Source organism: Pinus tabuliformis, chromosome 7 (genome assembly GCF_031772625.1).
Source record: "Pinus tabuliformis cultivar Carrire ecotype Pingquan chromosome 7, CPIR1, whole genome shotgun sequence".
NCBI lineage: Eukaryota > Viridiplantae > Streptophyta > Pinopsida > Pinales > Pinaceae > Pinus > Pinus tabuliformis.
The window spans coordinates 393,244,450-393,258,022 of record NC_142293.1 but is presented as its reverse complement, the minus strand read 5'-3'; the positions used below and the strand labels follow the sequence as shown (position 1 = coordinate 393,258,022).

At 36.9% G+C, this 13,573-nt stretch overlaps 1 pseudogene; it reads left to right on the top strand.

The window, feature by feature from the left end:
• Window positions 1–245: 245 nt before the first annotated feature.
• Window positions 246–13,094, top strand: LOC149247649 (pentatricopeptide repeat-containing protein OTP51, chloroplastic pseudogene; annotated as a pseudogene).
• The last annotated feature ends 479 nt before the right edge of the window (window positions 13,095–13,573 follow it).

Sequence of the window (13,573 nt, the reverse complement as noted above, 5' to 3'; positions counted from 1 at the left end):
GCTGGGCTAGTGAAAGAGCAAGGAGCTGGGGGCAAGCAGCGAAGAGAGAAGATTGGATCAATCATTAGTGGAAGACAACGGTTAGTGGATCTCTTTCTCCCCTCTCTTACATTTCATAAAGAAGTAATCTCGAATAGCTTTGCTTTGATTGTTGCTGAGGTACTATCACCCTTAGAGTGGGATAGGGTCATTCCGTATTGGATAATTTTCCCAACAACAGGAGGGCGTGTGAGGTGAGGTGGTGGATGACGGGTGGGCGTGCGGGTAGGGATGGGAGTGTTGACGAGTCATGTGGGGATGTGGAGGGGGGAAAGGAGGCAAGGGCACGGGGTGTGGTTGAAGTAGGTCAGAGTGTCGAGTGGGGGGTTGGTGATAGGGGGCGAGTCGGGTTGCAGCGTCCACCCCGGGAACTCGCCCGCCTGCCGCAGGGGCTAAGAATTGCCCAACCCGCATGGCAGGTCTGCTAGCCGCCAGGGTGGGCGCCACAGCCCTCACACCTTGCCCGACCTCCCCGCCCACTATGCGACACCACGGTGGCCCACCCACGGCTATTGGGTGATTGAGTTTGATTGGGGCCACCATGCTCACGATGGACATAATTGTTATTTTGGCTCAGAAAAATTATTAATTTAAAAAAAAAAATCTTCTTCATTAAATTAATTTAATATGAAAATTTTAAAGGAAAAAAATTTAACTTACCTTTCAATTGCGAGAATTCTTCGTTGAATATGTTGTTGATAGCAATATAGCTGCTCCACAAATTCACGAATCTTTCAACGAACTTCAGAAAACCTGGATGTGACGTGAGTAATAGTGATAATGAAATTTAATATATAAGTGAAATTACGGAGATGTTTTTCCGTATAGTTAATGTGGGATAATTTGTTTTAAAATATTATAAAGCAAATATTGTAGAATTGTTTTACTAAAATATTATAAAGTGAATATTGTAGAATTGTTTTACAATGGGTTGAATGTGGGATTAATTTTTTTTAGAATATATTATAAAAATTAAAAAAAAAAAAATTCACTTGTTTAGTAAATATTATATACTTTAACTATTAGAATAATTAATGTAGAAGTTGTAGTTTACAATTTTAATTTTACTGATTTATTTCATAAAAAAAATTATTTTACATTTTTCAATAAATTGTAGAATAAAATAATGAAGGTAAATAAATCTAACAAACTTTTTGGAGGGAAATATTTTAGCGAAATTTTTTGGAGGGAATAATTTTGGAGGGAAAATTTCATTCTTTAAGCTATATAATATCCTTAGGGATGGATTGTTCTGATAGTGAAGTTTCGATTTATACACCATCAACATCTTCATCGCGTAACAACTCTATTCATATTGATGAATATAATGGGAATTCTTCCACTATGAATAGAAAGTAAATTCTTCCACTTAGTCCTGATTCAAAAGATTATGAGAGTAGCACTGATGAAAGAGGGGATGGAGAATTTCAAATAAATAAAGAGTCACAGATTCCACTTAGTCCTAATTCTAAGGACTATGAAAGTAGCGGCGACAAAGAGCATGATAGTGAAGTTCAAAAGAATGGAGTGTCACAATGTCCACTTAGTCCTAATTCTGAGGACTATGAGAGTAGCAGTTTTGAAGAGCATGATGGTGAAGTTCAAAAGAATGGAGTGTCACTATGTCCACTTAGTCCTAATTCAGAGGAATATGAGAGCAGTAGTTTTGAAGAGCACGATGGCGAATTTCAAGAGAATTGAGTGTCACGGTGTCCACTTAGTCCTAATTCTAAGGACTATGAGAGCAGCAGTGATGAAGAGCGTGATAACGAATTTCAAAAGAATGGAGTGTCAAAGTGTCCACTTAGTCCTAATTCTAAGGACTATGAGAGCAGCAGTGATGAAGAGCATGATGATGAATTTCAAAAGTATGGAGTGTCATGGTGTCCAATTAGTCCTAATTCTAAGGACTATGAGAGCAGCAGTGATGAAGAGCAGGATGATGAATTTCAAAAGAATGGAGTGTCACAGTGTCCACTTAGTCCTAATTCTAAGGACTATGAGAGAAACAGTTATGAAGAGCGTCATGATGAATTTCAAAAGAATGGAGTGTCACAGTGTCCTCTTAGTCCTAATTCTAAGGACTATGAAAGCGGCAGTGATGAAGGACAGGATGATTCACTTAGTCCTAATTCTAATGAGTATAAAGGTAGCAGTGACAAAGGACAGGATGTAGCATCTTCAATAAGTAAACAATCACATTTTCGACCTAGTCCTACTTCTATGGACTATGAGAGTAGCACTGACAATGCACATGAGGAAGAATATCCATTAAACATCAAGTCAAATTTTCCATTCAGTCTAAATTCTAAGGACTATGACAGTAGCACTGAAGAAGGGGAAGATGAAGAATATCCTCCAAGTCAATATTTGAAAAGCAGAGCTGATCATAGTGTGGATAACATTCCTCTTAATGAGGATGAAAATCCTTATACAAATGATGATCCAATGATGGAGATGTTGCCAAGAAATATTGTATTGAGGAGTAGGAGCAGACCTTTTCATATCAATGCAAGCTGTTCTAGTTATACAAGGGGTAGAGCAGAATATTTGACGAGAAGAAGCGCTCTCATTTCAAGTGAATGTTGCCAAAAGTATTGCTTGAAACATATGGATTTCACATTTGCATTAGAAAGTAGGAAGAGATATTTTTCAATGAATAAAAGCATGCAAAATTCATATTTAGTTGGGTGCATGAAATCTACATTGTCAGGTTATGATTATCATATTAGGAATTTATTTATGTGTAGAAAAGCTTTCAAAATGTTTCATTCGATTGGGAGTTTTCGTCTCTCGAGAATTCAAGGAAATTTGGAAAAGGATCCCACATTTTATTCAGAAGTACATCATAAAAGACAGTTTGGGCCATTATCAAATACTGCAATGTCATGGATGAAATATTTCTTTTCACTGCATTGAGAGTGTATGCCAAATAGAGAGGCAATACATATTCCAGATAATTTTTCAAGATGATAAATCCACAACTTATACAAAGAATATGTAGAAGGTGCTGAGGGACATGGACAATTTATTACATATCAATATTTTGTGAAGATATGGAAGAAAGAATTCAACAATTTCCATATTCCTAAGTGTAAGGGCCTGATTCCTATTATTAGAGCCTCAATCTATTATACACTAACAGATCTATTTTCCTGCTGATTTAAAAGTAATAAAAGGAGCTTACTGACCTTCTTACATAGCTTTAGACATTTAACATCTTATTATTTTATCATAAGCAACATAAATTAAGGTGAGCACTCCATTGATATCAACTTAACAAGAGTAGTCCATGGAAAAATACCTGTTCCGGTGGTTGATGATGATACCTTTGTCTTATAGCTCCAGCTGAACGCTCCTTCTCACTGACCCAACCGGATTTACCTCCCAGCCAACTAGGAAATAAATTCCTAGCCCAGGAAACCTCCACAGGTTCCCTAGCCCTCCGTGCCCAAGTCCAACTAGATATAGTGAGTCCTCAAGAAGAATGTGCAAAACCAGATAACAATACTTCCCTCCTCTCAAACCCAAGAAACCTCCATAGGTTTCCAAGGTCTCCCAAAATCATAACAAGTCCAAACAATCACAACCAACCCCCACAATCCTAAGCAAGACTCCAACCCCCCCCCCCGTTTTTCTTCCTTCCCCCTTCCCTTTTTATACTCTCCTTCCCTTCTCCATCTCAACCACCTCTCATTAATGTCATTAACTTCTCTTCCATCCTTACAATTGTCTTCTCTTCTCCCAAGTAAGCTAGGGGTACATTTGGAAATGTGACATGAATATAAAATTGAGAATTTAATGGGGAAGGATCATGTCTTCTCCCAAGTAAATGTGAGGGTACATTGGGGAATGTGAGATGTAATTACATGGAGAGGACCATGTCTTATCCTTAGTAAATGTGAAGGTACATTGGGGAATGTGAAATGAATATATATATTGATAATAATATGGAGAGGACTATGCCCACGGGGCTTTGGATTGACAGTGAATGGGTGGGCTGTCAAGACACTCCTTGCGATAGGTCACCGGTTCAAAGCCCTCGTGGGTACTTAGGTTAGTCTAATAGATAAAAAAAAAAGAATATGGAGAGGACTATGTCTTCTCCCAAGTAAATGTGAGGGTATGTTGGGGGATGTGAGATGTAATTACATGGAGAGGACCATGTCTTCTCCTTAGTAAATGTGAGGGTACATTGGGGAATGTGAGATGTAATTACATGGAGAGGACCATGTCTTCTCCTTAGTAAATGTGAGGGTACATTGGGTAATTTGAAATGAATACATATATTTTGAAATAATGGAAGGATACCATATCCTACCTAATATTCAATTTGAGAAGGTAAGTGGGGAATTTGAATAATGGAAATCATGAATTTTATATTAGACCAATATTTCTCAATATTTTTAGATAATGTAAACATTAACAAAATTTGTAGGATAAGGTTTAAGTGGGGCATTACATACACCCCTCCTTCAGAGAACTTTGTCTCGAAGTTAGAATGAATGATGCAAGGAGTTTGAAAGCATAGCAACCAAAGAGAGTTATAGCAATAAAATCGGATAAATCCGACAATGGCATTTCTTCCCATCAAGAGTCTCCAACTGATCTATATCCTCCTATCCACCCTGGCCTACTTCCATTCCACCCTATCCATCCTTTGCTGCTTTATTAGTGGCAACGGCCATACTAACCACTAATAAAACCGACATGGTGGAAGCGTCGAATACATCAACCTAACTTCCCCAGCAGGCAACTGGCAATCATCATCACACGTCTAGGGGGAGCGTTCAGCTGTCCTCCCCACGATTCCAGGTTTCGGAGGATACACAGTGGGAAACACCTCCACCCCTCCTTCAAAGCACGGACCACACTACAGAGCTGGTTGGACTTGTCATCGAATAATCCAATTAGGTCATCTTGCCACCTGTCATTTGCATTTTACTCATGTCATAAGAGTGCATATCAAGTAGATACCAAATGTAATAGAATAATGTACATTGTACCTTTCCTCATTGGTCGTCTCAACCTTCCCCAATGGAATAGTAGATATTGGTTATCATACGGTTCTTTCCAACCTATAGTTTAGTTCTCATCCATCCATATATGCAACCACAAAATAGATATAGATACATGATCTTAAACATCACGTTTATTAAGCCCAGTGTCCACGTGTCAATTTTTGTTGTTCATACTGGAAATAAATCTTACATTAGATAAATCATAATTTCACTAAGTCATTGATTAGATAAATCATATCTATATAAGCTTATACGATGCAACAATAACTCTGACAAGTCATGCACTAGATAAATTGTAACCAAGTAAGTCACAGATTTGGTCATACATCCAACATTTCCATCATCAATACCAAATCCATCAATTTATTTTCACATGTCCAACCAAATGTGTATAATGTTCATAAATAACATCATGGAACTGAAAAATAGAACCTTAACATAGGTGGCTATCTACGTTAAAAGGGGGCATCATAAATGCTCATGTGACATCCTTGTGGAACCCTTCAGTAACTATTAGAGTTGAAATAGATTCAACTATCCATCATGGAAAATAGCATTTGAACCCAGATATCCTATAAGGTGGTACCAAACCAAAATAATGGCAAGCAACGGATTAGTGCACTATCAATTCCACTAGAAGGTGTTAGTATAAGTTTTATGCATATAATTTCTTTAAAACCTTAGTGAATATGAAAGTCCCACTCTTCCAATTTGATGGTTTTTCATCTTCCAAACCCATTTAGTTAATCTTGAAAATGAAAGACTCCAAACTTTAAAAATTATTTCCAACATGATTTTCATACTTTATTTTTTTTTTTTATTGAGAGAATGTCCTCTAAATGTCAAAAGGTTCAAATTTATTATATATTTAATCATTGTTTACTAGTACCAAAACAATTTCATGATATATACTGCAGCTCACAATATGACTAGACAAATGAGAAATAATTAAACGAATGGGATAATTGCCTTTGCCCTGCTGCTATTGGTATTTCCCCTCTAAATGACACCACATTTCTAAAGATGCCTACTCCTATCATAAGTGGCCAGTGACCACAAAAGTTGCGAAGAAAGTTGAGGGTCCTTTTATCCAAAACTAGAGACACAATATTTTTCAAGACATTTTTATTCAACACTAGGATAAGGATAAAAGTGTATCATAATATTTTCACTGGTCTTTTATTGACTAAATAAGCTTCCATTGTAAAATCCCAAATTCTCTACGAATTGATATTCTCATTTAATTTAAGATCATTAAAAATAACTATCACAGTAAGCCTTACACAAGTCCATAATATTCAATCTATGTTTTCACTAGAAAATTCTACCCCACTAGACCGTCTTTGTCAAGCCTCCATCTGTTATGCACCATGCAATAATTGTTGGCATCCTCTTTTCCTCAACCTTAGGTTACATCATGTCAGCGTTTTTTTTTCTTTGGATTGTTTGCCTGCTAGTTTTATTGTTTTTCCTTGTTACCTGTGCCTATTCATTATTAACTAATTTCTTGATTACTTTCTAGATTTCTTTGTCTTAATAAACAAACAACATGACAAAGCATACTTAGTTACAAGACTAGGCTTAATATGTATGGATTAGAAGAAACCATTACATTGAATCTCACCATGCTAGATTGATGCATTCTAGCGAAAATCGATTTTTGGAGAAGTTCAATTCAATTAAGAACACTTTAACCAATTAACCATGCCTTAAAAAAAACTATCAAATGGTAAGGATAGTACTAGATCACTTAGGGAAAACTCTTGGCATGTTTTGGGCTTCGTAGTAACTCAAACCACTCTATACTATATCCCTATGTTTAAAGTAGAGGGTATTTAAATGACACGTGCTAGTTAACGGAAGTCATGAGCATTACAACCATAAACTAAATTTAGGTCTTTGTTGTGACATCCTCACTATATTGCAGATCTGGTGTCTCCATTTATAGGTTCCAAGAAGCTTAACAACCTCATCTGCTTATTTCTATAATCATTCATCTACAGAAAGCATGCAATGTTAAGATTAAAATTTGTACAAAGATAAAGCTTATAATGGCTTTGGTGGGCTTAATGGTTAAGAACATGTATTTCCTTGTAAGAGGTCATAGATTCAAATCTAGAGGGGAGTAGAGAAGGTAAACCTCCACAGACTTTAGTAGTCAAATCACTGCAAGGAGGTGGATCCCTTGTTCCAGAAACAAGGGGTCTCATAAACCAATTTCGTGTTTGGCTTGGCCATGACCTTTATTATTATTATTATTATTATTATTTATTATTATTATTATTATTATTTAAAGGGAGAATCTAGCTCTGTTTGTAAAAAGTATTTGATGCAGGCATAACATCAACATAGAACCAACTTGTAGTAGAAGTATGTTGAAGATCTGTTTTAATATAAAGCCTCTTTCTCACTTTTGAAGCCATGAAGGTACGAGGGAAACAATCTTCAAATGTAATGATGCTGGGATAATCACAAAGGACTCCTAGCTTCTTTGAAGATGAGCCTAAGCGCGTTGGGTCAACAACTCATGCTATATATGGGAGCCTTTAAATGTAAAGAAGCTGGAAAAACTATAAAAGACTCCCTAACTTCTTTGAAGATCGGCCTTAGACGATTGGGTCAATATAACATACCATTTACAGGAGACTCCTCGGATCCGAAGATGTGTCCAAGCCTAGGTGATATCCCCTAACTGTAGTCGTTTCAGTCTAGCCAACAAAAGAGCAAATTATTTTCATGACATGAAGACAGTTAATCACTTGAAGATGGTTGTTTGGAGAACAACTTGAAGATAAATATAATCTTGTAAGGATATTGTCACCATGCAAGAACTGTCCAATGATGAGATTAATTAACTGGAAGACAACTGCTCCCATGGTGATGGAGGTTTGAACTAGAATTTGTCAAAAACAATCAATAAAAATCAATAATATTCAAAATTGCAAGAATGCGAGCAAGCTCTTATAGATAGTAACACTTAACAGAGTTCAGTAGAAATTGAACTACTTTTAGCTCCAATTCCCTTAGAGAAAGAAGAACCGAGAGACTCTAGAGTCTGGAAAGCACGATTGGGCCCCAAAGAAACAATTTATTTTCTGTCATGGACTATTACTAGCAACATAGACCTGACAGCAGAAACAGAATGAAGTCCCATCCGTTAACTAGGGAGGCCAAACACTATATCAGCTAATAATGTTGCCTGGAGTAAAATGCTTGGCAATGAATCTCTACATATCCATCCAAAAGCAAAAAAAATGTTTAAGCTCTCTAAAGGATATTGCATATTACACTGGCACATTCTGGAAAGAAAGTACAATTCCAAAATAGTTTGCAAAAGAGGGTTTTCGTTGAAAATATTCATTGCATTGGTCATTTTGAAATGAGTATAATTTATAAAAGTTCTAGGAAAGGTTCAATAAATCCCTTTGAACACTTGCAATGGTTGCAAGGTCAGCCAAAGGTTGGTCAAATCAAAATAAACATGGAAACAAAAGACAACAATCCACATTTTTTTCCTATTACTTAGATCCAGAATTTGACATTATCTAGTTTACTCTGATGATAAATGATGATCATCAGTGGTCTATACTTCTAGTTATCCTTTTTGAACATTCCAAAGCTTATAACAATATGTTTTTCTGTTGTGATAATAAAAATTAAAAATAAATAAATAAATACAAATTGTACCGTTGTTTTTATTTTGGCAACTCAATAAGACTGCAAGCATTTACTGGAAAGCAAATCTACCGACTGATACATTTTAATGTCACACATACTGGGCATAGCTTGCATTCTTGTTTTGGCAAGAATCTTGTAATGAACAACTATGGCAGACCACCTAGATAATGAAAAGGCCAGGCAACCTTAGTTAGAAGAAGTTGTTCTCAGAACAGAAATGATTTGAACAAAGTAACTGGTTCAAATATTCATTTCCTCCTCTTGTTTGGCTTTCATGACTTGCCTTCATTAGTGACTTCCTTTGGTGAGGTGGTTTTAGAAGTTATTTTGGTAGTAAATATTTAAGAGAGGTTTATTAAACATCTCTGACATAGCTGCAGCCTTAACAGATTGCTTATAGCCTACCCATTTCACCAACACGAGTTTCCAAAAAATTTACAATCTACCACAATTCCTATAAGTAATTGCAAGACTAATATAAGGATACAGTAATAAACTACCTCTAGTTGCCTGTTGTTGGATAGATCTATAATGCGAGGATAGAATGCAAGAGTAAATCAGCTCAATGACCACTTATTTGCTTGATGATAATTACAATCCCAAGTTCACTCTGTTCACAACCGAATTCTAATCCATTCCAATGCCACTCATTAGCATACAATAGATGGACAAAGGTTCACACATGCAAGGGTCAGTTTCATCCGGGGCAAGAATACGAAGAACTACACAATGCCACACGCACTGGTTCAAACACCATTCACCAAGAATACTTGAGATGAAGCCGAAATCTTAAAAGGACACCAAAATCAATGAGAGGAAAGGAAAATAAACCAACGATTTAAAGAAAATGCTGAGCAAGAATGATTAATTCATTTAACCATCCAGTGACCACACTCCCAAGCGAGAGATACCCCCCCACAGAGGAGTGTACGACCCTGTACAGGGCCTCTCGATAATTAAGAAAATCTTTCACTAAGCAAGAATATACGGTAAACCAAGTTTTTCTTCTTTTTCTTTTTTTCCAAGTTTATAGTTATTTTATTGGGTATATTCGATATCATATACGGTAAACCAAGCAGAATGCACAGACTTGGAGAAATCAGCATCTATCCTGGTTTCAACTGAGACCTGCGGCAACCTACTTGGACAATTTTTCCATTTCACTAGCATTTCCAGATTCTTCCAGTCCAATTGGACTGCTGAATTTGACTCTGCTCTTTGAGAAAACCAAGCCAAATTCAATTTCTCCAAGTCTGTCCTGTGGCCCAAAGTCATATTTGTGAATCGAATTACAAGTATGACTCATACTTGTAGGTCAAACGTGAGTCAGACTCTCACTTCTCACAATTCAAACTCAGCCATCTGTCTATAAAAGACACGTAAAAAAACAAAAACAAAACAAAATAAAGCACTCATTTTGCTTGTTTATTTGCCCCAATTTCACGGCAGACAACCTCCAGATCGTCAATTGTCCAGGATCCATGCCATTTTACAGTATGAAGTTTCTTCTAGATTCTGTCATACCCTGTTTCCCCCCAGTTTGTAAATATGTCTCAATGTCACCGCGAATCACAACATGGATGTTCCTCAATTTTTTTTTATTTTTTTTAAACTGGAACAGACAACTTATAAATGATATACTTATGTTTTGTTAGTTAATGAATATTTACCAAACCACTGATTAAAGAATGAAGCACTAGTACTAGCCATGATACTACGAGTGGAATCCGGTGAGGGCACTAGGAGGTTACCTTTCCTACCAAGTAATTGACCTTTGCCGAAAGTCCCATATTGCCAAATTGCCAGAAATTTAAATTTGAAATTACTTCCCAGAAATCAGTTATTGAGGGAGAGCTGGGTAGTGGGGCAGCCAACCACTAAGAGTTATGAAGGGATGAGAAGAAGCTGGATAGAAGGAACTATCAACAAAAGGTATGGCAAGTACCCACCTCGATTCCCCAAGTTGACCCACGAATCCATCTGCCACAAGCAAGAAAAATTGTGAGTCTTCTTGGGCCAAGGAAGGGGGATGCACGTGGGGGTTTCAGGAAATGATTATTCCATGTGTGGGTAGTGTGCAGAGGAGATAGGAGGTATTGAAAGAGTGTTTACAAGGTTCTGGGAGTTGTGCATTGTGTGATTTTCACATTGATATATTGGCTCCTATTATATTATGCAATGGAGCTTGCTCAATCATTATCCATGTATCCAACAAAGCCAGAGTGCTCACGAATGTACAAATACTAAAATTGCATGTACCATTGGTTTACCACAGTGTACTCTTTGTTATAATATATATATATATATATATATATATATATATATATATATATATATACTTGGATCCTGCTTAAACCTTGAACTAAACTCATAGCATACATTGCATCAAGGCAGTGGTGGTGAGGTATGTATTACTGCCCACTAATCTCTTCTACACTGTAGCATCAATTTTGTTCTTGACCTCTTCTACACTATAGGATCAACTTCATTCTTTGATCTGTTCTACACTATAGGATCAACTTTGTTCTTGCCATCATCATTAAATAATTTCTCACCGAAGATTGTAGGTGTGCTCACTAACATTCATTCTTCTCATTATGGCTTACATTGAAGCACCGGTTAAAGGTTTTGTTGATGAACCCTGTGACATATACAATTGCATGATTCAACTTGGAGGGTATCAGCCAAGTCTCAACTTATAAAAATCTCTTTTTAAGGCCCTATTATGTGGCACGGGAGGGATTGAAAAACATCATTTAAGACTAGCAGAAGCTGTGTTTCAGAATTTGAAAACAGCAGGGCATAGGATAAAGGAGTATATTTATGAAGGTTTAATATGGCTTCACAGCTACCAAGATTGTATAGATCATGAAAGAATAGTCTGTCTAAGAAATGAGATGAAGCAAGCAGGATTTAAGGAAAGTAGAGACTTACTTGTCTCAATACTCAGGGTCTGTTCAAGACATGCAGATGTAAAAGAGGCTAAAAGAACTTGGGCAAAGTTAGTTGACACTGCTGTAGGTCTCACTTCTCAGGCTTATGTGTATCAAATGGAAGTTTATGCCAAGGTTGGACAACCTATGAAGTCTTTGGAGATATTCACAAAAATGCAGGAGGAAGGAGTCTCCATGAGTGTGATTTCTTATCTGAAAATTATTGAGATAATGTCAAAAGCCCAAGAAAAAGAACATGCGGAAAATTTTATGAAGCAATTTGAGGATAGTGGTCTAAAGCCACTGCAGCCATCCTATGTGGACTTGATGCAAATGTATATGTGCCTGTCTATGTATGGCGAAGTAGAATCCACATTCTCTCGATGTATGGCAAAGTGTCGACCTAATCAGGAAGCTTATGAAATATACCTTGAATCCTTGATTAAATGTGGCATGCTGGAGAGGGCTGAGGGGGTTTTTGCAGAGTTGCAAAGGGATGGTGCAATTGGTATTAAATCAAGATGTGAAACATAATGCTAGAGGGATATCTCAATGTTAGCCAAGAAGAAAGGATCAAACAATTGTATGATGAAATGTGTCATAAGAAATATGACGTTGAGCCTACATTGATGCTACAAATAAAACCGTTGCTCAATTTGGGTGAAAAAAAATGTTAATAAGCATCTCAGCTTGAAACTTGTTGCAGAGCAGCGTGAGATTTTAATTGCTATATTTTTTTCTAGTGCTAAGGTAGAATCGTACGATGAGAACAAGACTTTTGAAGTTCATTTTGAGTTCAATGAAAAATTTGAGGTACAGGATGTATTGAAAGCACACATATACGACACATTTTATGAATGGCTGAAACCAGTTGATCGATTGAAAATTCAAGCTGAAGACATACCGCCTCATTTTTCTACTGTGAGTCATGGTAGTTTTCGATTTTATGCAAATCAATTTAGACCAGGGGGACAGATGGTAATGCCACGGCTTATACATCGGTGGCTATCTCCCCAGTGTTCTAGCATACTGGTATATGTATGGTGGACGTAAGAGCACTTCTGGAGATGTTATATTTTATGCACAAAACTATAAAGTTGAAAATGTTGAATGTGTTGGGAAAGCCTTGAGAATGAAGTCAATAAATTGTGTCATAAAAAGGAAGGGAAAGCAGTTTCAGATACGATGTCAAGGTAAGGATGCAATCTGGGTTTGGGAGTTGATGGAGCCTTACATATTGGATCCATTGAAAGAGTTTTTGAAACCTAAAGCTAGAGTTATTGAAAATGGAGCAGGAAATGAAGACACTGATTTTTATTCAGAGGACGAGTTTAATGGGGGGAGTTCTGAGTCCATGAGTGATTCTGACTCTCAGGAAGGGATTAAAGAGACTGAAACAGAGTCGGAAATTTTAACACAGTAAGCACAGAGAGAATGAACCTTTTTGGCTACACAACTTAGCATGCAGATTGCATTTGCTGCAAGGACATGAGAATACTCTCTACAGTGATGAGAATCGAACATTCTGACATGAAAGAGCATGTCATTTCTTCCAGTTCATGATCAATTAAGAATGATGGGATTCAATGATGGATGTGTGACACGAGTAGATGATCTGAGTGTGCTGGATATAGAAGATTGAAGGGCACTTAATTTATTTGTAAGCCTAATTTGATTCTGTTGTATGGTCTTAAAAACGACAACACAAACAGGCATCGCGCTCCCATTGGTGCTGGGTAGATATTGCAATTGGGATTGGGACGTCATCAGCGTTATGTTCTGTTTTTTTTTTTTTTTTAAGTTTTGTATTTTGTTTGAAGTCGTAGCCTCATGTAATTGCAATGACACAAGTCTTTTAAGCTGCCGGCAGACCGAGAACCCAATTGCGAGCTATGATACCAT